Source organism: Lontra canadensis, unplaced genomic scaffold (assembly GCF_010015895.1).
Source record: "Lontra canadensis isolate GAN:19392208 unplaced genomic scaffold, GSC_riverotter_1.0 scaffold128, whole genome shotgun sequence".
In the NCBI taxonomy this organism is placed as follows: domain Eukaryota; kingdom Metazoa; phylum Chordata; class Mammalia; order Carnivora; family Mustelidae; genus Lontra; species Lontra canadensis.
This window is the reverse complement of record NW_022631122.1, coordinates 2,821,839-2,843,560: the sequence shown is the minus strand read 5'-3', so window position 1 is coordinate 2,843,560 and position 21,722 is coordinate 2,821,839.

The following is a 21,722-nucleotide window of genomic DNA, read 5'->3' as shown; positions in this document are numbered from 1 at the left end:
TCCCATCTTCTTTCTCAAATTCTTCATATCAGTGAAATCATATGATAATTGTCTTTCTCTGATTGACTTATTTTGCTCAGCATAATACCCTCTAGTTCTATCCACGTCATTGCAAAAGGCAAGATTTCAGGTTTCTTTGATGGCTGTGTAATATTCCATTGTCTATATACACTACATCTTCTTTATCCATTCATCTGTTGATGGACATCTAGGCTCTTTCCATAGTTTGGTTATTGTGGACACTGCTGCTACAGACATTGGGGTGCATGTGCCCCTTCAGATCATTACATTTGTATCTTTGGGGTAAATACCCAGTAGTGAGATTGCTAGGCTGTAGGGTAGCCCTCTTCAACTTTTTGAGGAATCTCCCTACTGTTTTTCAGAGTGGTCACACCAGCCTGTACTCCCACCAACAGTGTAGGAGGAAGAACCAGACTCTTAAGTGCAGAGAATAAACCAGTGGTCACCAGATGGGTCATGGTGGGGAATGGGTGAAATTCGATAAAGGGGATTAAGAGCAAATTTACCCTGATGAGTGCTGAGACGTGTATAGCTTATTGAATCATTACTGTGTACACCTTAAGTAAGTTAACATTGTGTGTTAATTATATGTGAATAAAAAAAAAAGTGATCATAGATAAAGCACGATCCGCCCACCCTCCCTTCTTTTTTCACATATGTGGCTCTATAGCAAACAGGACCCAAGGATTCTCTGCTTTTACTGCGCCATCTCAAAATTCAGAGATCTGAAATCCAGTTTATTATAAGATTAGACAATAAGGGCATCCTTGCATTTTCAGAGATCTGCTACAAGAACTTGACAAAAGCATATGCTGCCCGACATTGCACAAGTGTCCAGTCACAGTACAGCCCATCCAGATGAAATGCTCAGTTCTTTGTCAAGCAAGCACTCTGACGCTGAATGACCAAAACACTCATGTGAATTCCGAGGAATGAGTTCAGCTTTTGCCCTGCTCTGTACTTGGGTTGTGTGGGAGGCAGACCTAAATGCTCGTTGGAATTTCCTAGGCTGGAACATGGGGCTTGGGAGACTTCTCCGCAGATCCCTCCCTTGGAGCCAGGGCACCTTTATCCAAGGAGTTGCAGAAGCTGCAGTGAGCTGCTTCTCTGGTCCCTCCTCCTCTGCCATCCTCAATCGAGATAGGAGAGGTGGTCCCCAGCAATGAGATGTGAGACCACTGCTCTCCCTGCAGCCAAATCTTGAGTTGGGTGGAAGAGATGGGAAGTTCTCACCCGTCAAGCTCTAACCTTATTTCATCTGGACCCCAGGTTGGTCATGATTCACACTCCAGAAAAAGAAACCTCCCTACCTTCTCCTCCCTACTTTATGCTACTGTGATCATTTCACGCAGGGAAGAGAGTTTGGCTTTGACGAAGAGCAGTGGTTGCAGATCGGCTGATCATTCATTCATGCAAACGATAATTAACAGGCACCTACTAGACGCTCCATATTGTTCTATGTATGAGACATACTCTGTTCGAGTGTGTTGTATTGAAGCTGCTGTGTGGTGTATCTTCATGCTTTTCCTCATTTTCTTCTCTCCTACTCTTCCTTCTTACTTTACGGTTTCTATAACTGTTTGATTATTAGATCAAATAATTGTATTTGGTTTGAAAAGAAACAAAGAAGAGCGAGGAAGTCTCAGAATGGTTATGTCCGGACTTCAGTTGTTAATTTCAAAAGCCGCTGTACTCCTTCAAAGATAAAAAAACAAGGCCAATATTCAGCTGTTGTGGTTCTGAAGTCCTTTCAGAAAAAAAAGAGTAAACTGACAGCAACAAAATTCCCAAAAAGTTGATTAAACCTAAATTTCTTTCACCTGGGAAGAACCGTAGGCTTCTGTAGTGAGATAAACCTTTTATTTCAAAGCTAACCTTTGAAGTTTGAAAATAAAAGCTAAAGACTTGTGGCCCAGGATGCCAGGCTGTTCCGACCTAAAGAGAAATGATAACAGGTGAGCACTCCCATGTGCACGAGCTCTGGGAACCCAGCACCAAGGATCGTGCAGGACCTGCCACTGATATACTCACAGATAACAGATCGGCTTCGCGGTGAAAGGTTGAAGGTACAGAACCCTTGAAGGGAAATATCATCTGATCTTGCCTGCCTATGACCCTGAGTCAAAGGCAGAAAAAAGGATTCTTTCTTCTTTCTGCCCTACTCCTGGCACTGGCCACAGAGGAGCCAGGAGAGGGGTTCACGGGATAGATCTAGATAGATACTAAGGTGGATCCACAGGAGATAGAGAGCCCCAAGCCATGCTGCAGGGGGACATCAGGAGGACCCATTAAGTCAGATTCCGGGGGTGGGGGTTGAGAACCAGGTATTAGCATGTGTTGAAGACCCCCTGTGTCTCTAATGCACAACAAGGGAGAGAGGATTGCTTGTCATTGAAGACAGGACATCTGCTCTGCCATGATAGCCCTCCTCTGCCCCCTCCCACCGTAACACCACGCCACCTGGCCAAATTCCTCTGTCTCTTTTTAATTACACAGTTGGAAGAGGAGGGAAAGCACTCAGGCCCTTTCCTGAGTATATAAATATGCTCGAGCTTCTCGCATCTTTAAATCAACAAGCAAGCCAACTGACCTCCATAGACTTCGGGTTCCCTCCTAGCAAAGCCTCTCTCCTCCCTTGCACACACAAGGCTTTGGAAAAAGAACCCCTTGTAGGCACCTACTGTGCACACCTCTTATTCTCCACTGTCAGTATTTAAAATATGTTGATATTTTGCTCGTCATAGACTTTTTGGCATTAATTTTGATATTTTAAAAATACTGCCTTGATATTTTATTAATCTTGATCACTTTGTTTTTTAGCATCCCCCCCCAGCTTTTGCTCCCAAGGAGAATGCCTCATTTGTCGAAGTCCCGGTCCTGTTCTATTTACTCCTCAACCCATTACAATCGGGCTTCTGCTCCCCAAAATGTAATAGAAACTAACCTCGATGTGTCTTTAAAGGACATTTTTTTACTCCCTGTTTCAGTTGACATTCTTTTGAGCATTTCAAACACATCAAACAACAAGTAAAACATACACAAATGTAATGATTACAAAAAAACATTACTTATACCTTAACCCAGTCCTAACTTACTTCTTACTCCCTTTCCCATTTATTATTTTAATATCACTTCCACACTTCGTAAAACTACAGCAGTACTTAATTACAAACCTTCCCAAGGGTATAGTATTTTTACCCAGACCAGAGAGAAAATGAATATCAATTCAGCTAGTGAAGCTTACAGGATCTTGTTCATCAACTGATTCCTAGTTATGGCACAAAGGCGTTATTTCTCCCAAGGCTATTCCAACCCAAATGAGAACTTCAGACTGAAACTTTCTTTTTAAGATAATCTTTTCTTTCTGCATCAATTAAGAAAAAATGTAGGTCCAAGTTTTTCCCACAGATTTTTGTTTTCAGTAGCTTGGAACATCCCCATGAAATGTTGAAGTCTTTCTTGGCCACCATGACATGGCCCATTGTCTTGTCATTGTGATGACCGGGTCATTGCGATAAGTTGGTTTATTGACATTATTTAAAATGTATGGGGGCGCCTGGGTGGCTCAGTGGGTTAAAGCCTTTGCCTTCAGCTCGGGTCATGATCCCAGAGTCCTGGGATTGAGCCCCAAATTGGGCTCTCTGCTCAGCAGGGAGCCTGCTTCCTCCTCTCTCTCTCTCTGCCTGCCTCTCTGCTTGCTTGTGATCTCTGCCAAATTAATAAATAAAAAATCTTAAAAATAAAATAGGGGTGCCTGGGTGGCTCAGTGGGTTAAAGCCTCTGCCTTCGGCTCAGGTCATGATCTCAGGGTCCTGGGATCGAGCCCCGAATCCGGCTCTCTGCTCAGCAGGGAGCCTGCTTCTTCCCTCTCTCTCTGCCTGCCTCTCTGCCTACTTGTGATCTCTGTCTGCCAAATAAATAAATAAAATATTTAAAATAAAATAAAATAAAGTAAAATAAAATGTACGGATGCTGTACTGGTGTCTTATTATAAGTCATGGTTTTATCTCCTGGGAGTGAGAGAACAAGGTTATGAAATGAGCACTGGGGCGCCTGGGTGGCTCAGTGGGTTAGAGCCTCTGTCTTCAGCTCAGGTCATGATCTCAGGGTCCTGGGATCGAGCCCCACATCGGGCTCTCTGCTCAGCAGGGAGCCTGCTTCCTCATCTCTCTCTGCCTGCTTGTGATCTCTGTCTGTCAAATAAATAAAAAAATCTCTAAAGAAGTGAGCACTCTTTTTCTTAAAAAGGCATTTGGCCTTTTCATCATCTTGGAACAAAGTTTTGAGCCTTCTCTGTGCCGAGTTATTTTGTGTGAGCACGGATGCCAATTAAGTTCCTCTTGTTCTTGGTTCTGTATATTTTCCTAGGGTGATTTGGCTAACTCAGTTCCCTACACTTTCCTCCTCTACTCTGGGCATTTACTCAGAAAGACATCAGTTTCATGTCCATGTTTTAGAATCAAACCCTTAGTAGAAGAAATAGAATACCAATTTATGTTAACCTCCTCTCGTTAAAATTAATAAAAATTAAACAGGCCCCTTTATAGCCAACTTCTCTGCTCCTCCTAATTACTTTTAGCGTACTTTATATGAACTTTTCTCTTAATGTCGTTATGAAATTATGGGCTTTCAGAAACTCAACATATTTCAATTAACCGCAATTATGATACCCATTTTGATGCTCAAATTCCAATCTGGCCGGTGGGAGACCTCTAACCTAGCTCTCTTGTTCTTTCAGCACTGTTCCTGGCGTCTTGGAATGCATCTTTGCTTTTTGGCAAAGAGAGGGACCATTCTCTTCTGCACGTATTTGCGCGCAGGCGAGCACATGCGGGCACATGGGACGTGCCTATTCCAAATCTGGGCATTTAGCACTTCATGTCGGAATGGGCAGTAAACCAAATGATGCTGCTGTTGAAGCGCTTCTAGCAGGAATAATACCGCTTTTTAACATCATGTGTTCACATTGATTTTTTTTCCCTAATATTATTAACACAATTAAGTCTCTGTACTTTACTCACATTGTAGCAGGTTTTATTGAACTCTAAGACTTTCTAATATATTACGCAATAAATGACCTCCGCTTGAACCTTCTTTCTTTCACAGTTCTACCAATGATATTGGCTTTTGTGTTTGTCTTCACAACACACTGACATTCAAGGACCCTGAACACGTGGGCTTTGTTCGACCATCATGGTCCCCGATTTTCATCTCGTCCGGGAGGAATTCTCAGCCCCTGGGCCATGTACCTAAGTGTTTCTTGCCTCTGAGAAGTAATTGTTTCCATGGTGGCATGTTGATTTTCCTTGATTTCAGGAAAGGCTTGGCTTCATTATACTCAAAGGCTCTTCTTCGTTCAGGATTCAGTTTGGGAGGACACCTTATCTCCCTTTGCCCACATGTTTCCCTACTGTATCTGCCCCATCATTGATGTCCTTTGTATCTAGGACTACAAAGAAAGAAAGATGTGATCTCTCGAGAGTCTCAGTGACAACCTTTAAAGGGCAGTAGTATCTTTTCCTTGTCTTACCCTGGTTAATTTCTTTCTAGAAGTCCTTATTTTCTTATATTTTTAATGAGTATTTTCTTTGGTAACTCCAGACTTACTGATCCCTTTGTTGTTGTTGTTTTAAGATTTTATTTATTTATTTGACAGACAGAGATCACAAGTAGGCAGAGAAGCAGGCAGAGAGAGAGCAAGGAAGCCGGCCCCCCCGCCCAGCAGAGAGCCCGATGCGGGACTCGATCCCAGGACCCTGAGCTGAAGACAGAGGCTCTAACCCACTGAGCCACCCAGGTGCCCCATTGATCCTTTTGTTTAAGAGATCTGGAATTCCACCAGAGTTTGCACTGGTTTTGACGCCATCATTACCTTGAGAGTTGTGCCAAAGGTACCCATTACCTTTACACAGAGGAAGAGGGCTCTGGACAAGGAAAAGGAACATTTGCTTAAAGAGATAAGAGATAGAAAGTAAGAGAACACAAAGGGACACATATCTGACTTCTTATTCAAAATAACCTCAGCTGGATGGAGTTTGAATTTGACAGAGGCCTGGGTTTCATTTTATGCCTTTGAGTTGGGGCAGAGCACATGAGAAATGTCAGTTTGCTGGAGGCTGCCCATTAAACAAGGCAATTTGGGTCCAGAAATGATAGAGTGGGTATAAATTTTTTTAATATGAATAAAATTTTAAAAGTTATAATCGTAACGCACATTTATTTTTTTAAGTGGTAATTTAGAAATGTAGATGAACATAAAACCTGCCACGAGTGAGCCAGGCTCTATGCCAGGCACTGAACATTGCGTAACTCTTTCAATACTCATAGCGACATGCTGGGATGGGTCCTATTTTTATTCCCATTTTAAAGATAGGTAAATTAGGGGAACCTGGGGGGCTCGGTCATTAAGGGTCTGCCTTTGGCTCAGGTCATGATCCCAGGGTTCTGGAATCGAACCCTGCATCAGGCTTTCTGCTCAGCAGGAAGCCTGCTTCTCCCTCTCCCACTCCCCCTGCCTGTGTTCCCTCTATCATTGTTCTCTCTCTCTATCAAATAAATAAATAAAATCTTAAAAAAGTAAATAAAGATAGGTAAATTGGCGCTTAGAAAGGCTGAGTAAGTTATTCATGGTCATAAACTTGTAGAGGGTTAGTTCAAATTCAGGTGATTCCAATTTAGGTAGCCTGATTGCAGAACACGTGGTCCTAAACACGCTGTGTGTTTTTTTATTTTATTTTATTTTATTTTATTTTATTTTATTTATTTATTTGACACAGAGAGAGAGATCACAAGTAGGCAGAGAAGCAGGCAGAAAGAGAGGGGGAAGCTCTATCCCAGGACCCTGAGACCATGACCTGTTGCCAAAGACAGAGGCTTTAACCCACTGAGCCACCCAGGCGCCCCTAAACATGCTGCGTTTGTATATAATAAAAATCTGACTATACCACACATGCAATCTGGAATCCTCCTTTTTCCCCCTCTTATGAGTTTAATTAAGGGCTTTTCCCGCTTCTTATAATATTTTGTAAAACATCATTTAAAAAAAATGGGTTAATACTTGGAGTGCCTAGCTGGCTCTGTTGGTAGAGTATGTGACTCTTGATCTCCGAGTTCTGAGTTCAAGCCCCACATTGGGCATGGAGCCTACTTAAAAAATAAAAATAAAAATGGGTGAATACTGTCTTTTCCTGAAAATGTAATGTAGTTTGGCCAGTCTTTATTCATGGACATACACTTTCTTCCTAATTTTTCAGTATCAGAAATAATTATTCAACAAAAATTAAACAACGAACACTAAAGCATTGTACTTGTATTTTTGCTTGTATCTCTGATTATCTTCTTCGGACAGATTCATTGGGAGAATTATCAAGCCAATGGAAGTAAACAATTTGACTACGTTGATAGACATCACCAAATCACTTTCTGCAGAGTGGCACAAATCCACACCTCTCCCAGGACCTCATTAATGAGCCTTTCCAGCAAACTTCCCCCAGCGCCGAAAATTTTCTTTAAAAAATGTTTTGCCATTTTGTTGGAGGGTGAATGAATGTGTCTTGTACTTGTTTTAATTAGTATTTGTTTGATTAGTTGTGAGTGTGACTCTTGTTGCATGTTCATAGGATTTGGTATTTCTTTAAATTTTCCACGTGGACCCTCTGCCCACACTTCTTTCTGAGTGTCAGAGTTTTACTTAATGATCTGTAAGGGCACTTTATGTTTTGATGATATTACCCTTCGGCTCTGCTGCTAAACGGCTTCTCCCAATTTGTGAGTTTATTGTCGCGAGCAGTGTTTCTTGACGTAGGGGAGTTCTAATTATGTAGTGGGAAAGTCTGTCTGGCTTTTCCTTTATAATTACTCCTGTTGCTCTTACAGGTAGGATGCTTTTCCCTCTCTAGAGCTCTGATAATTATTCCCTTATATTGTTGTCTATGTGTGGTTCTTCCATCCATTTGTTTTTATTGTTGTTTTTGCTTTGGGCTATTGCACTGGCAAGGCTATAACTTGAGTTAATCAATTTTCTCAACCATTTGATGAATAACCTGTTCCTTTCTCATTTTTTGTTGTTCTTGCTTTATTAAGCTGGGCTATATACTAGAGTCTATTTCAGGACTGATTGCTGGATTCTATCAATCAGTCTGTCAGTTCTTGAGCGCATACCATACTGTTCTGTTGGATGTTGCTTGTGATATATTTTAATACCTGGTAGGACATGCCTTCTTAAAATAACTGGCCCAGTTTTCCTACTTCAATATGTTCTTCATTTTTTTTTTTTTACTTATTATTCATCTGTATGAACTGTAGAACCACGACATCATATAAGCCAGATAATAGTGGCTTACCTTTTTGTTTTCATCATATCATTGAAATATATAACATGTTATTGCAAAATTATAATATTAGTTGGTCTTTTGTTAGGCTATCTTTGTTGGTTTTGTATTAGTGTTAGGCTAACTTTGCGTAGTGAATCTTTATATTTTCAGCTTTTGTTTTTATAGCTGGGAAAATCGTATTACATGGAGCTATCTGTCTTTGTGAAAGTTATCACTGGTGGAATTTTAATGCAATGGGATATCCTTAGAGGTAATTATCTTAGGGTCAAATCAAGTTTGCCAATGAAATATCTATTTAATTCAGTCCTTCAAATTTACTGACACATCGTTTTTGAATAATACTTTTTGATTTGTTAAAATTTTCCCCTGTTCTTATTTTTACATTTTTTTACTTTTAAATTTTGTTTTCTCCCTCCACTTCTCATATATTCTTGAATCGTGTTAAAAAACCAGTTCTTAAATTTGTGCATCAACTTTATTGTTTCTATTGTTAATATTTCATTCATTTTTTCTATGCTTACCTTTAGAAAATCCTTTCTTCTATTTTCCTTGTTCTAAATACATGTTAATTATGTATAGTACAAATGCTTTGAAATGTATCTTTTTTGTCTACTTGTTTTTTCAAGTCTAGTAATTCTATAAAGGGCCTGCATAAAATCATCATGTTTCTGTCCATTTCTTCTTGTACATCTTTGCTTTATGTATTTGAGGTATAAAATACATATGCCTTTTATATATTTATTGAAAACTGCACATTTTTATGCACACTCTGACTCGTGTTCAGTCTTTATGAATTTAATATTAATATCTTCATTTTTTCTTGTTTGTATTTTTCTGGTAAATATTCATTTTTAATGCTTTAGTCTATTTGTATCATTTTGTTTTGGATACATTTCTAGTGAGTAGGTAGGTGATGTGATGGTTGGATTTTCTTAGCCCAATACTGATTTTATTTTCTTCTTTTCAGCGTAACAGTATTCATTGTTTTTGCACCACACCCAGTGCTCCATGCAATCCATGACCTCTCTAATACCCACCACCTGGTTCCCCCAACCTCCCACCCCCACCCCTTCAAAATCCTCAGATTGTTTTTCAGAGTCCACAGTCTCTCAGGGTTCACCTCCCCCTCCAATTTCCCTCAACTCCCTTCTCCTCTCCATCTCCCATGTCCTCCATGTTATTTGTTATGCTCCACAAATAAGTGAAACCATATGATAATTGACTCTCTCTGCTTGACTTATTTCACTCAGCATTATCTCCTTCAGCCCCATCCATGTTGCTACAAAAGTTGGGTATTCATCCTTTCTGATGGAGGCATAATACTCCATAGTGTACATGGACCACATCTTCCTTATCCATTCGTCCGTTGAAGGGCATCTTGGTTCTTTCCACAGTTTGGCGACCGTGGCCATTGCTGCTCTAAACATTGGGGTACAGGTGGCCCTTCTTTTCACTACATCTGTATCTTTGGGGTAAATACCCAGTAGTGCAATGGCAGGGTTATAGGGAAGCTCTATTTTTAATTTCTTGAGGAATCTCCACACTGTTTTCCAAAGTGGCTGCACCAACTTGCATTCCCACCAACAGTGTAAGAGGGTTCCCCTTTCTCCACATCCTCTCCAATACATGTTGTTTCTTGTCTTGCTCATTTTGGCCATTCTAACTGGCGTAAGGTGGTATCTCAATGTGGTTTTAATTTGAATCTCCCTGATGGCTAGTGATGATGAACATTTTTTCATGTGTCTGATAGCCATTTGTAGTCTTCATTGGAGAAGTGTCTGTTCATATCTTCTGCCCATTTTTTGACATGATTATCTGTTTTGTGTGTGTTGAGTTTGAGAAGTTCTTTATAGATCCTGGATATCAACCTTTTGTCTGTACTGTCATTTGCAAATATCTTCTCCCATTCCGTGGATTGCCTCTTTGTTTTGTTGACTGTTTCCTTTGCTGTGCAGAAGCTTTTGATCTTGATGAAGTCCCAAAAGTTCATTTTCGCTTTTGTTTCCTTTGCCTTTGGAGACATATCTTGAAAGAAGTTGCTGTGGCTGATATCAAAGAGGTTACTGCCTATGTTCTCCTCTAGCATAAAATCTATCTATGAAAGACCCACAGAAAATATCATCCTCAATGAGAAAAAGCTCGCAGCCTTCCCGTTGAGATCAGGAACATGACAAGGATGCCCACTCTCACCACTCTTGTTCAACATAGTATTAGAAGTCCTAGCAACAGCAATCAGACAACAAAGAGAAATAAAAGGTGTCCAAATTGGCAATGAAGAAGTCAAACTCTCTTTGCAGATGACATGATTCTTTATATGGAAATCCCAAAAGACTCCACCCCCAAACTACTAGAACTCATACAGCAATTCAGTAACGTGGCAGGATACAAAGTCAATGTACAGAAATCAGTGGCTTTCTTATACACTAACAATGAAAATACAGAAAGGGAAATTAGAGGATTGATTTCATTTACTATAGCACCAAGAACCATAAGATACCTGGGAATAAACCTAACCAAAGAAGTAAAGGATCTGTACTCGAGGAACTACAGAACACTCATGAAAGAAATTGAAGAAGACACAAAAATACGGAAGACCATTCCATGCTCTTGGATCTGAAGAATAAACATTGTTAAAATGTCTATATTGCCTAGAGCAATCTATACTTTTAATGCCATTCTGATCAAAATTCCACTGGTATTTTTCAAAGAGCTGGAGCAAATAATCCTAAAATTTCTATGGAATCAGAAGAGACCCCGAATTGCTAAGGAAATGTTGAAAAACAAAAATAGAACTGGTGGCATCACGTTACCTGATTTCAAGCTTTACTACAAAGTTGTGATCACCAAGACAGCATGGTACCAGCCTAAAAACAGATGCATAGACCAGTGGAACAGAGTAGAGAACCCAGATATGGACCCTCAACTCTATGGTCAAATAATCTTCGACAAAGCAGGAAAAAATACACTGTGGAAAAAAGACAGTCTCTTCAATAAATGGTGCTGGGAAAATTGGACAGCTATATGTAAAAGATTGAAACTCGACCATTCTCTTACACAAAGATATCTCTTTTTTTAAATCTCTTACACAAAGATAAACTCGAAATGGATAAAAGACCTCAACGTGAGACAGGAATCCATCAGAATCCTAGAGGAGAACATAGACAATACTGAAGTTTTAATATTTTATTTTAGGATGATAAATCCTTTACATTTATTGTTGTAACTGTCCCATTCCCTCATTCTGGATAGTTATTTGGGATCTCTGGGGATTTACTCAGGTAGAGTTCAGAGGAACAGAGTCTGAACACTGACATGGGAAACAGCTGCAGGCATGAAAACAAGAAAAACTCACATGTGGTCATGGCCAAGTCCCTCTTGCAAAGAGAGGAGTGTTCTAAATGGCGAGCCTGTGGAATTGGTCAGAAATCTAGAACAGAATCCGTATTAAAGAATTTTAAAAGATCAGACGCAATTGAGGAGTTTGTTCAGAAAACAGAGCCAGGAGAGTCTCCTGGGCAAGAGCCCCACATAATTTCAATCTTTTACTGTAAATGATACTGAAAGAAGTAAGAGTGATTAGCAACAACAATTTACAACAATTTACTTATTGACATTGTACTAGGTTCTTCTGATAAAGATTCCCTTGAATCCCTGCAGCTCCCATGTCATTACATTTTTACAGACAGGAAAAGAGGCTCTGAATTTTCCAGACCAAAGTGAGTAAGTGCCAGAACTACTTTCAAAAACCAAATTTCCCTAACTCTAAAGCCCATGATTTTGATTATTGTGTTTTACTGTTTTCTTCCCAACTTTATAATTGTTCTTGGTTGTCATTTCCCCAATATTTACAAGCATATATTCTCTTGAATTATTCTAATTAGGTTTTTCAAAACCACACTCAAATGCATAGATTCTCTAACTATCAAGTTCATGAGTACTATGATAACTTTTGATGCCTTCTATAAGATGAGGAGTGGAGTGACCTTGCTTCCCCACATACTCTTTTCCCCCATCTTTGCCAAAAATATAATTTGGAATTATGGACCTATTTTTTAGTAGTCTTATTTTTAGTTATTCTATTTCAAGAAACAATGGCAAAAACTTTCCATTTGTACTGCTTTTTTATTTACAACAATTTTTTTTTTTTAACTTAATTCGGAATGTTTAGCTGGGACTGTCACAATGTTTTTGAACCCTCTTCTGCTATTCTGGAGTTTTTGTCTTTAATTATTATGTTGTTCCCAATTTACGTATCTTTACGTAAATTTTCAAGAAAAGTGCAGGGGTGGTATCTTTTTTGAGTTCTTGATTAGAATATCTAAGAATGCCTTTTTTGTTTTCTTTGCAAATTAGCAACGTTTCAGCTTGAGTCATAAGCATTTTCTCTCAGCACCATTTAGTTTAGACTTTGTTCCGTTATCATCTGGCATCCAGTCTTGTGATACACAGTGGATTTAGCCTGTTTTCATTTGATGGTAAGTTTTAATGTTTTGTCTGGATGTTGGCAGAATTAAAAAAAAATCCTTTATATTTAAGCAAATTTTCTAGATTGTAAGTAACTGTGAATATTTCTTCATTAATTTTGTCTGGAAATGGTGCACTATTTTAAACTGTGCATTCATGGGTTTTTTTGTTGTTGTTGTTGTTTTCAGCTTAAAAACTTTTCTTCCATTCTTGGTGTTTAATATTGCAGCAACCCTGTTTGTTCTGGTTATATCTTTTGGTGGGGGGCTGTTTCTTATCCATGTAGTAAGTCTTTATTTGTGATCTACCAAATCACCCATCTTTTTTTTTTTTTTCTTTTTAAGATTCTATTTATTTATTTGACACAGAGAGAGAGAGACAGAGAGGGAATATAAACAGGGGGAGTGGGAGAGAGAGAAGCAGACTCCCCGCTGAGCAGGGAGCCCGATGTGGGGCTCTATTCCAGGACCCTGAGATCACGACCTGAGCTGAAGGCAGACGCTTAACAACGGAGCCCCCCAGGCGCCACCCCAAATCACCCATCTTTTCTCTCCTCATTTTTATCTTTGTTTCTCTTCTCCACATTGATAGAAAACTTACCTAGCTTGCTCTCTGTATCATTTATTTGGTTTTCTGCAATTTTGATTCTGAGCTTTACTGCCTCCAAATCAGATTTCAATTGCACTATTTTATTCGTGGCTTACCTGAGGCCTATTTTTATCTGCCGGCTTCCTCTTCGAATTGCGTTAGAATCTCAAGCATCATCTTTTTCATCTAACACTTTATTATTTCAGAAAGTACATCTGTTTAGTATTTATTAAGAACACAAAACAGCAGGATTAAATCTTTTGTCTTATCTAGTCAAGGTTCCTTTTTTTTTTCTTTTTTTTATACAAGCACACTTTCTCTTTGCCTCACTGGTCTAGGGAGTCCCTTGATTCATGTTACAAAATATTTTTCATGGACTCAATGTATCTTTATCCACCTCCCAACACAGGCACACTCATTCCTTCTTAAACAAAGAGATATGTAGCCAAGTTGGTTATATTCTGGATCTGCTAGAATCTTCCTTTTAAATATTAAATGGGAGAGCAAGTTATGGTGTATACCCTCCACCATGACTTCCAGTGCCAAGCTACCAATGGGTACTGCTAGATCATGACAGAAATTTCTCCTGCTTCCCTATTTCTTTGTAAGTGGGAGGTGAATTAATTAGCCAATAATTTGAAACATTTCATAGTCTTTTTGTGGCCTGAAGCAGTGCGTGAGGGGCTTTGATTCTGAGACTACAGCGCTGTCAGTGTATATGGCAGATAGTATTTTCCAAAGATGGTCACAGCTATATATATCCCATCCCATAGGTTCTTTTTTTTTTTTTTTTTTTTTGAGATTTATTTACTTACTTATTTGAGAGAGGGGGGAGAGAGAAAGAGAGACTGCAAATGGGGAAGAGCAGAGGGAGAGGGACAAGCAGACTCTGCTGAACATGGAGCCCAATGTGGGGCTTGATCTCATGACCCTGAGATCATGACCTGAGCTGAAATCAACAGTCAGATACTTAACAGACTGAGCCACTCAGGTGCTCCCTGTCCCCTAGGTTCTTGTAACAATGGGGCACTGACCCACCTTCATCAAAAGGTGAGTTCTGTGATCTCTCCCCTTGAGTCTGGTTGGAGCTTTGTAGCTGTCTCCATCAACAGAATGCAGCAGAAATGACACTGCATGACCCAAGAGTAGGTCATAAAAGTCCCATGGCTTTCTTTCTGAGACATGGACGCTAGGATTCCTGAGTGGACATGTATGAAGTCTGGCTTCCTCAAGGTTGCCATTTTGGAGAGATCGTGAAGAAAGACCACAAACAGAGATGGCAGGAAGGCATGGCTCTTCTAGCCCCCAACTGTTTGAGCCTTGCTGGTCCAGGATGCAGGCATGGGACAGTGAGGGAGACCTCCATGATTCCAGCCCTGAGCCTTCCAGGAGGGTCCAGTTCTCCCTACCAAGCCCTGACCAGATTGTAGATTCTTGAGCAAAATGAACATCGTTGTTTAAACCATTGCTTTTGGGGTGCTTTGTTACACAGCATTAGATTATCGAAAACATGGCTTCCCATCCCCACTCCTGTCTATATCAGTATGTTACCCATTCCCTGTATGACTATATTACTTTATATCCCAGGACATACTCCACAACCACCCACCCCTTTCACCGAGGTCCATTGTGCTTTTCTGGAATTTACAATCGCATAGACTTAGCAAGATGCCAGACTTGAGCTGAGTGTCCCTGGGCAGCCAAGAGGTGACTGTCAGGCTTTCTGATTGGGGAATTAGCCCAGATCCCTCATGCAGAGCCCTCCTGTCCTTTCTCCCTATGGAGGATAGAGGCACTCTTCCTTGGTCATCCCACTCATCCTGTGTTAAGGGGCATTTCCTGAGAAACTGGATGGTCCATATTTAGGATCTGGGGTTTCAGCCCAGTTAAGTCCTGGTGGCCCTTTTGGGTTTTCATGGACATTTTAAGGGGAGCTAGCAGAGGGAAGTTCAGGCAGCCCTCACGATCTTGAAGTCCAGCTTCCTAGTTTTCATTCTGAGATTGAGAGATGTTGCGAGAACAATAGTCAGACGCAAAATGGACCCCTCTCTGGGTCCCCTGGCCTTGTCAGGTCCCCCGCGCTCTGTGGGACCCCATGGTGTGAGGGTTCCAGGAGAACGAAAATAATCCGCATCTTCTTTAGAGCCAACTGTTTCTCTTCAAACTCCCTTCTAAAGCCCCAAACACAAGGAAAGGGGGAATATACCCAAATCTGCAATGCTGCTGGAAGTCGCCTAGCTTTGGGCTCCTTTTGATAGCCTCCTAAGCTGGTTCCATTCTACTCAAATCGTCCTGTGCATATGAATCGCCTGGGGATCTTGTTAAAATTTAAATTCTGATTCAGAACATCTGGGCTGAGGTCTGAGCGGCTGCATTTCTAGCAAGCTCCCAGATGACCCCAGTGCTGCTGGTCCACGGACCACACATTGAGTGGGGAGGCTCTGGGTAGTTTCCGTTGCACTCACTTCCTAAAGGCAGTACAGAGAGACTCTCACTTCCTGCCTCGCTAGATGTGGTTTTACAGCTATCGTGACTATCATGTCCTCTTTGCCTCCCAGTGCTTATGGGCTCCTCCTGCCATTTTGTCCTGTTCCACAGCTGGGGGGTAGCTCAGGTGGAAAAGGATCACTTCTTGTATCCTCACTGATTTGTTCTCTGCCCAGTAGTTACTAAACACTCTGGGCCTGACTCCTCCAGGGCCAGAAACAGAGATGGAAGACACTGATCAGAAGCTTCTCGGGAGAAGAGCAATGAGTGCCCTCCTCAACAGGACAAACACCAGGGCAGAGGAGGACATAGAGGGTAAGGGGATGTAGGTGGTAGGGAAGCAGTGGGGTATGGGAACACATCCAGTGAGAATGTCACCTCCTCCCCTACCAGGAGGAGGTGACATTCTCACTGGATCTTAAGGTACTAGCAGGTGTGAGCCAGCTGAAGAAAGGGGAGGAGGGAACAGCATTCCAGGCAGAGGAAATAGCAGGTGCAAACATTTGAAGGAGAAAGCATGGTGAGCTCAAGACACTGCAATTAATTATGACCAGAGCATGGTGTGTGTGTGTGTGTGTGTGTGTGTGTGACAGAGAGAGAGAGAGAGAGAGAGAGAGAGAGAGAGAGAGAAGGGCTGGGGAGAGGGGTAAGGTAGTATATTAGCGTGCTTGGGCTACCCTAACAAAAGATCACAGACTATGTGGCTTAAACAACAGACATTTGTTTTCTCTCAGTTCTGGCGGTTAGAACTCAGGTCAAGGTGTCAGCATGTTTGGCGCCTCCTGAGGCTTCTCCCTTTGACTTGCAAACACTCTCTTCTCCCTGGGTCCTCACATGGTTGGCTTTCTGTCTGAACTTTGTGTCCTCATCTTCTCTTTCTGTAAGGACACCAGTCTTCTTAGATGAAGTTCCCCCTAAGATCTCCCTTGACCTTACTCTCCTCTTCAAAGGCCCTACCTCTGAATACAGTCACATTTTGAGGGACTGGGGGGTTAGAGCTTCACCATATGAATTTGGGGGGCCGCAACTCAGTCCGGAATAGGCAGTCAGAGGAAGGTTGGCCTTCTTCTTCGTTTTGTTGCTCTCTTTACCCTTCCATAGGGGGGAAGTTGGACAGGGTTTGGAGGACAGAAGCTGGGCGTGGGGGAGGACCCTAATCTGAGTAGGGGTTTCCACTCCCTCATCTGTGGAGTTTGTCTCTATTACTCATACTCTTGATTTAGGTTTTAGAGGCATCCCACACCTTGGGGTTTTCTTTCCTGGTCTTCTCATATGTCCTTTGTTCCAACAGCTGGAGGGTTCCTGGGCTGCTGTGTGCCACGACCACCTGGGGTACCCAGCACTGGAGCCCATGGCCCCTAGGGGGGCAGACAGCTGTGGCCACTTTCTGCTGGTCTGGGGACCCATGAGACTCTTGGCATGTTATCAGCCTTGAAACCCTACACGTCTTTGCCAGAGAGGCTGTTGGGCCTTCCGAACATTTGCAGGGCTGGTTTGTTTCATTGGCTCACATTTACTATCAGTAGCCATCCTTAAAACACAAGGGTGTGTGTGCATTTTTGAGACTGGGAGCAAAACTGGGACACTTGCCCTTGAGAGAGAAAAGGCATTGTGTCAGTGAGAGGCACTCCAGGATAAGTCTTGATGTAAGAAGGAGCCACGGGGATGGAGAAGCAGGTCCCTGGGGAGCATACCTGGAAGGAAGTCTTCTATAAACCTTGACACCCTCTGGTCATTTTCCTGTCCTAATCATAAGTATTAAGCCTCTTGGCAGGAGGCCTGTTAGATGCTGAGCAGGACAAGGGCTCCTTTATTTTTAAAGGAAAACACTCTGCTCTTAAGAAGCTAACAGTCTATTTGGGTAAACACATTCTATGCACCCACATAGCAATTGAAGGCAACCAAGGATGAGCTCCCCAAATACACTAATATTGGTAAATGTTTATCATTTGCATTGCTTCTTTCATCTCAAGGTTCATTTTGCATAAATACAACACATTTCTAAATCCTGAGTTTTCTCCTATCTGTTCTTCAATTTCCCTGAACGTTCTTTTTTTTTTTTTTTTTTTTCTCCCTTTCCATTTCCCTTGGATTTCGGAGGCACATTCTTAAAATTACATCTACACTGATGTTTATTCTTTTCACTTCTTTGCTGAGCTTTAGGATATATTCAAATTAAGAGATATAATTTAAAATGTAGAACTGTGAATACAGTCAGTAGCAAACACCCGCTATGGGCTCTGAGTCGAAAGGCATATGCATCAGGCTAATTGTAAAGTGGGGGTGGGGAGAGAAAAACTCCAAGGGAGAGAAAATAAGCTTCAACTCAGCCCAAATATTAGTTTCAAGCCAAAGAAGTTGGCCTAGCCCCAATTCTATCCTTGGTTGGACACAATACATGCTTGCTGTATTTTCAGAAAAAGAAAAAAAAAAAATCCATCCATAGGGTGAGAATCTAAGCATCTATTTTCCATCCCAGTGACAATCAGAAATCATTCTTTGCATTTATTTTTCAACTTTGTATTTGCCTGTGAACAAAATTGAAGCTGGCAAAGGATGGTTCATGTGAATTACTTGAATAACAGTTTCTCATTGTGTTGAATTACATTGAGGCTGCTTGCTGTGAAATCTTGCCACAGCTCAGGAACAGTGAAAGATATTGTCACTTCTCTTTCCCGTGGCCATGAAGTTAACCCACTTCTCTCCCACATAAATGAACCGATGGTCCTTTCCAAAGTGGGGGAGAAAAGCTTCCCAAATCCTAATCACCAAGCATTTACGTACAGCTTATTAATGTTTTTGGAATAAAAAAGCTGGTCTATCTTCCCACATCACCCGATCTTCGTGCCTCCCTACATCACATTTCCAGATTACATGGCTTCTCAGTGTTTGGAATACCTCTAGTCACCAAGAAAGAGAGGAGTCATGGAGCCCAGCTCTAGCTAGCAGTATTTTCATCTAATTTAGGAAAGTCCAATTTAGAACCTAGCCCAGAAAAGTAGCAGAGAGGCAAAAATAATCACAAGGGTCCTCCAGGCGTTTGTGATGCCTACGGATCCTAAATTTACCACCCACCACTAGGGGGATAGAGGACGAGAAAGGGTCCAGGCTGGAAGTGGTGGCTGTGGCATTTCTCCAAGGCAACATTTAAGGTTGCCCGGTTGAGGCGTGGGATGGGATCTGAGCTCTGTTTGCCTTGTTCGCCACAGGAGGGTCAATGATTCATTTCAGAGGCTGGTTGGAGGGGAAACCACAGATCATGGCGGGGCTAAATCCCCTCTTGATCTCCCTCCTCCTCCTGGGCATTCCTCCCAACTTGGGGTGGGAAAATGCAGTTTTCTATTCCTGCCACTTCGTAGCTGTAAGCTCCTAAAAGCTACTTGCTGCTTTTACTCATGAGTGAAATGGGTCTAATAAGAACAGTTCTTCCTGCTGTGAGATTTGAATGTTACACAGGGCATTAACATACCTAACCATCAGTCACGTGCCATGTAGATACGAGGGTGGTCAGTCTTTTGTGATGCTTTCTTTGCGTAGGAGAGAAGCCAAGTAGAAGAACCCGAGCTCATGAACCCACCTCATCAACCCTGGAGCCCTCATCTACAGGTAAATAAAGGACAAGCGAGGAGGGAAGGAAATTGAAGGTGTTAAATTCTTCTTTTTGATGGTTGTGAGGCTGACACCTGATTTCCTTCAGGCTGACTTTGATTACTCTTCAAGTCTTCAGACACAGGATTATTTTCATGGCTGCTTACCGTTAATTACATGGAGAAGCTACAACCCTAATCCAGAATCCTCTCTCTGACAGCAGAAGTGTTTGAATACTCCAAAGACTGTTAAGTTTTGATCTAAAATAAATGATCCAAACTGAAAAAAGCCCATGTCCTTCTTGGACTATACACAGGGTAATGTGGTATAGAGTGAAGAGAGCTAGACTTGGATTCAAGTACTTTCCCTTTTGAGCTGTGTGACCCTGGGCTAGTCACTATATATCTCTGAGTCTCCATTTATAAAGTAGAAACCGTACTGAGTTCTGCTGTCCCCAAGAGACAGGGAGTCATTAAGAACCTGGACTGGTTTCAGAGGCTGGCCCTGCCATTGACTGGATATGTGACATTGGTAAGGTTACTTAACCTTCCCAGGACTCTGTTTTCTTATCTGTAAAATGGGCTAATAATAGTATCTAGCTTAGAGGATGGTTGTGAGGCGTAAAGGGTAGATGCAGGTAAAGCATTTAGAATGGGACCTGGCCGGAGGAAGCACAGGAGAAACATTACCTCTTGTTGTTACAAAGTATGTAAACAACACTTAGGGACTATGATGCACTCAGCATGCTATTTCAACAGCTTTGGGGACAAGTAAACATCTCTGCTTTGCAGGGCCAAGTCACAGAGGCAGGAAGGGAACTAGCTCATCGAGGGTCTTCTCAGGGAAAAGAATGGAGGTACTCCCCTGAAGTCTGCTGGAGAGGGCCCAGCAGGGGGGCCAGAGGCAGGACTCAGTAGAAATGTCAGCTGTGCCTGACGGTAGGGTGCAGGGCATAGGGGAGGAGCTGCAATAAGGGGACAGACTCTGGGAATGCTGCAGCCCCTGGTGACATGAATGGGGGGAGGGGAAATGGTAAAAGATCTCTGCTGGGGGGAGCCAATTCAGACAGCAGACAGCCAAGACCAGGAGAGGGGAAGCATCTGAAAGGGACACCAAGTCTAGGTGAGATCATGTCTGGAACGACAGGATGAAGCAGTTTATATTTAAATGGTATGGCAAGACAACGCCCCCACATTACACCATCCATTCTCATTCAAGTTCTTCGGGAGGAAATAAACATTATGGAAGTGTTAATTGCTATTCAGTTTCAAATTTTAGCCCGCATTTGTACACAGGAGCCTAGGAGAATGGCGCATTTTCTCTGACACATTATTAAGTAAAGGCTTTAGCAATAATTGGTTGAGCCCCCCCAGTGGCCCAGGCAGAAGTTGCTGAGCCTTCCCGGTACTGATCCAGTCTTTCCCAGTTTTTCTGAGCTTCCCAAAGCTGTGGGACGACTAGCGGATCCTACTGGTGTTGACTTGTGGCCCAAACTCCTGGTAATGATTATAAAGAGCGGCTGCCACGGGGCGCAGGCTTTCAGGCCAAGGACAGGGAAGGGGCCCGGCCACAAAATTAGGGGAGGGGGGTGGGGATCATGGCAGGCCTGTGGCGAATCGTTTCCCGCGGGCTGTCGCCTCGGCTGCATCATTCCTGAGGACAGGCTCCGGGCAGATGGAGGGCTGGACGAAGCCCTCTGCTGGGGTCATTGGGACCGTGCAGCCGCCTAGACAGTGTGGCTGGGGGCGGCTGATAGTCTGTGCGGTTCCCGACGGGTTAATCGAACTTCCCCCTTGGGGGTGCTTCAGTTGCTTTCTCTCCTTGCGGTCAGGAGCCCTTTACGCACGCCCAGGGGCCCCGGGGAGCAGGAGCAGGGGCCAGCCGGCTGCGGAAGCCTCAAGCAGCTCTGACCTCTGGCACTTCCCCAAGCCCCGGGGCGCAACATCTGTCCCCAGAAATAGCCGGGCGGAGGAGAAGAGAGCGCGCCCACCCCTTCCTGGGTACTGGGTCCTCTCTCTCTTCCTGGAAACCGGCTCTCCCCAACTCGCGTCTAGCGCCCGGGATCGGGAGCTCTCCGTCCCCGCCCCGCGGGGGCGCCCCCGCACCCCACCGCCGCGCCCCCAGTTGTACGCGCAGCACCGCCCAGCGCCGGCGACAGCGCGCCCCGCGCCCCGCAGCGCCATCTAGGGGCCGGGCACCGCCTTCCTCCCTCAGGGGCACCCCCCCGCGTTCCTTCCGCGC